Source organism: Macaca fascicularis, chromosome 4 (assembly GCF_037993035.2).
Source record: "Macaca fascicularis isolate 582-1 chromosome 4, T2T-MFA8v1.1".
Lineage (NCBI taxonomy): Eukaryota > Metazoa > Chordata > Mammalia > Primates > Cercopithecidae > Macaca > Macaca fascicularis.
In genome coordinates this window covers 143223210-143227522 of record NC_088378.1, presented here as the reverse complement: position 1 = coordinate 143227522, position 4313 = coordinate 143223210, and the positions used below count along the sequence as shown (strand labels likewise).

The following is a 4313-nucleotide window of genomic DNA, read 5'->3' as shown; positions in this document are numbered from 1 at the left end:
GATTACTACAACTCAGGGCAGGAAGATGAGTGGGACAGCAGAAGAGGAGCTCCAACAGAAGGTTACCTGTGATGAGAAACTAGGGGACCCATCCTCTCTGCAAATTTCAGAATCCGGTTCCTTTAAAACGATTGGAGACAAGATGGAAAATACAATCCAGGAAAGAGCCCTGGGAGGAAGGCAAGATCTGGACAGGTCTGAAAATTTATCTCTTGATAACACAAGGAGATTTGTATATAGGGACCACCCTAGGTGACATCCAACTCCCTGTGATCACAGGTCTTGGTGGGACAAGGTTCTACTGAAGGGCCAAGGACAATAAGGGAGCAAAGATGATCCAGCCAAGCAGTGACCACATAAAGCCCGTGGTGGCCGGAACACAAACTGGGCACAGCCCCATCTACTCGCCTCCCCTGCAACAATTCAGCATAAGAAACACGTGGACTCTGGAAGGTTCTCATGTCTTCCATTTATTTTGTCTCTCAAATGTCAGGAATCTTCTCCTTTAATTAACTCATCAACGTCTCATGGCAAGAATGTGAAAAAGTAAATTTATACTCAGGTTCTAATTGTAATAGGGAAGGAAGAAGATACAGCTCAGTGCACCATGAAGTTGAGACAGTGATAGAGACACCCCAGCCCCACCTCCCTGGAACAGGAAAGATAAATGGGGAGGGAACACAGGTCAGCGTGGGGAAGAGGGTCATGGTGGACACGGGGGTGGGGTGTTCTCCCCACCTCCTCACATTATGCCTACAGGAACACAGACACATTCAGGTGCCTCTGCAGAAAGAAAGTCAGGGTTCTTCAAGTCACAAAGAGAAGGCGTGAACAAATCTTGCCTCGCAGTCCCACACAAGGCAGCTGTCTCACTCTATAGAAAACATATTCATGAAAAAATTCACATCCGTCACAGTGAGGAGTGACACTTTAAACAGCCCATCACATGCTCAATACATCCAAGTCAAAGAAACCCCACAGCACAGCTGCGTCCACTGTTCCCCCCAACACCCCACACACATCAGGCCCCCCAGGGTCTCACCTTTAAAGCTGTGAGAGACACATCAGAACCTTGGGCACTGTCACTGCCTGGAGTAGAACAAAAACAGGACCTGGTCAGATCCCTCTGGAGATGTGGCTAGAGGAGGAACTGTGGGGTTAGTGAGCTCCCCCATGGGCTCCCCACCACAATATCCCAAGGATCTCAGGGATCAGCCTCCTTCATACTTACTTGCAGCCTGAGAGTAGCTCCCTCCTTATCTATCTATGGGAAGAAAATGTCCTGTGAGATATCAGAAAGGAGTCAGGGCCATAAGGTCCTACAGGAATCTCCTAGTCTTGGACCCCAGAGAAGTTTCCAGAAATGTGTGATTGCAGACCCAGGGCAGGATCAGGAAACATGAAGAAAGCAGGTGTGGGTCCTGGACCAACTGCCCTCCTGAGGTCTGTCCTCAGCAGGGACCTTCCCTTGTGACTTGTGACTGCTGGGATCAGGTCCCTTCACCATAATCAAGGTGATCTATCTGTCCTTCATTGTAACAGGTGCTTTACCAAAGAGTAGGTGCTGGCACACAGGGCCCAGGCTGGGTCAGCCCATGAGTGTGGATGGTGCTTCCCAGTAACCAGACAGGGTACACTTCTACCTGGGGCTTGAAACCCTCAGTGAGACAAGAAATCCCAGACCCCACTCCTCACCCCTTCCTCACCTGAGCTCTTCCTCCTCCACATCACAGCAGCAACCACAGCTCCAGTGACCACAGTTCCAAGCAGAACCAGGCCAGCAATGATGCCCACGATGGGGATGGTGGACTGGGAAAACGGCTCTGGGAAAAGACGGTAAGGTGAGTGGTCCTGACCCTGCTAAAGGTCTCTAGAGAGGCTCCGGCTTTCCCTAAAAGACATGACACCCCCATCTCCCTCTTCACCGAATCTCAAGGTGAGGAGCTTGGGCAGACCCTCATGCTGCACATGACAGGTGTATCTCTGCTCCTCTCCAGAAGGCACCACCACAGCCGCCCACTTCTGGAAGGTTCCATCCCCTGTAGGCCTGGTCTCCACGAGCTCTGTGTCTTCAGTTTGTTCCTCTCCATCCCGCTGCCAGGTCAGTGTGATCTCCGCAGGGTAGAAGCCCAGGGCCCAGCACCTCAGGGTGGCCTCGTAGTCAGAGACGGGGTGGTGGGTCACATGTGTCTTGGGGGGGTCTGATGGGAAGAGTCAGAAAATTCAGTCATTTTGCATCTGTCATGGGACAGTCTACCAGTACACATGTGGCCATCTTGAGAATGAACAGGACACCTGGGGTGAGGAAGGGAGCACATAACCCAGACACTATCCTGGACACAGGCACCTGGGAGAATCTCCTATTCCGTGGAAAATTCTATTCCCTGAGGAAGGAACAGTGACTTCTGGTCCTGACCTGAGTGGAGGCTGAGGGACTCAGAGGAGCTGGACTCAGACCCCCACACACACTGAGTGTGAAGCAGAGAACAGGGCCTGAGAGAAAAAGTCACGGGGCCCAAGGCTGCTGCCGGTGTCAAATGAAACCCCTGATCAGTATTCGAGGGATCGTCTTCCCTTCATTCCTTCAGAGATTTTATCCTTAATTGTGTCAGAGAGCAGGGCGGAACCTCAGAGTCACTCTCTGGTACAGGATCTGGAATCCCAGGAGGATTCCTCTCCCTCAGGACCAGAGGGAGGGCGATATTCTAGTGTTGGTCCCATTTGTCTCCCCTCCTTGTGGGAGGCCAGCCCGGGAGATCCACAGGAGATCAGGGAGGCGCCCCGTGGCCCCTGGTACCCGCGCGCTGCAGCGTCTCCTTCCCGTTCTCCAGGTATCTGCGGAGCCACTCCAGGCACTCGCCCTCCAGGTAGGCTCTGTGCTGCTCCGCCGCACGGGCCGCCTCCCACTTCCGCTGGGTGAACTGAGCCGCCATGTCCGCGGCGGTCCAGGAGCGCAGGTCCTCGTTCAGGATGATGTAATCCCTGCCGTCGTAGGCGAACTGTTCATACCCGCGGAGGAGGCGCCCGTCGGGCCCCAGGTCGCAGCCGTACATCTTCTGGATGGTGTGAGACCCTGGCCCCGCCCCCGCGGTCAGCCCGTCCCCGGAGCCCCGCCCCGCCCCGACCAACCCGCGGGGATTTTGGCCCAAACTAAAAAGGAAATCGGGTAAAGGCGCCTGGGGCTCTCCCGGGTCAAGGGTCCCCGGGTCCCGCGGCTTCGGGATGGATCTGGGACCCAGAGACTCGGGGCCACCCGGGCCGTCCGTGGGGGATGTGGAGGGGTCGTGACCTGCGCCCCGGGCCGGGGTCACTCACCCCCCTCGCTCTGGTTGTAGTAGCGGAGCGCGGTCCGCAGGTTCCCTCGGTAGGTCTGTGTCGCGGTCTTCATGTTCTGTGTCTCCCGGTCCCAATACTCCGGGCCCTCCTGCTCCACCCACGGCGCCCGCGGCTCCATCCTCGGACTCTCGGCGTCGCTGTCGAACCGCACGAACTGCGTGTCGTCCACGTAGCCCACGGCGATGAAGAGGGGCTCCCGACGGCCGGGCCGGGACACGGCGGTGTAGAAATACCTCATGGAGTGAGAGCCTGGGGGCGAGGAGAGACTGAGACCCGCCCGACCCTCCTCCCCGCGCGGCTCCCCGGGTCCTGCGCCCCGGCCGGGCGGGCCCTCCCCTCCTCCCCGCAGAGGGCGTTTCCCTCCCGACCCCGCACTCACCCGCCTGGGTCTGGGTCAGGGCCAGGACCCCTGAGAGCACCAGGAGGAGGGTTCGGGGCGCCATGACCGCCATCCTCGGCGTCTGCGGAGAATCTGAGTCCTGGTGGGTGAGTGGGGGCTTTAGAACCGGGACTGTGTCGACGCTGATTGGCGTCTCTAGAAACCCGACACCCAATGGGAGTGAGAACGGGGTCCGCGTCGTGAGTATTCCGGAAGAAGGACACGACGCAGGTTGTCAGAAGAAGAGAAACTGCGGAGATGGGGAATCCGCAACGCTGGGTCTCCACAATCCATACACCGCCTTCGGGGCCTGAGTCCCTGAGAACCACACCTGGGGCCCTGGGACTTCGCCCTGACCCCGCTCCTCTTGTGCCAAGCGCTCTGTCTCACTGTTTCCCTGAGTCTTGGCCCAGGAGCTGTCTGAGAAACCAGGGAGAACCCCTGGGCATGGGCCGCGTCACTCTCCCTTCACTTTTCATCCCGGAATCTCCATCCCTGAACTGGACTCCCTGCCTCCCACTCCTTACCTATCCCCTTGCAGTCTTCTAGAAGAAAACTCACCCCACGGAGCTTTGTGCCAGAGACTGAGCTTACTCTG

General features: G+C 57.1%; 1 pseudogene; it reads right to left on the bottom strand.

The window, feature by feature from the left end:
* Positions 1-454: 454 nt before the first annotated feature.
* LOC135970672 (patr class I histocompatibility antigen, B-1 alpha chain-like) lies at positions 455-4024 on the bottom strand (annotated as a pseudogene).
* Positions 4025-4313: the final 289 nt, after the last annotated feature.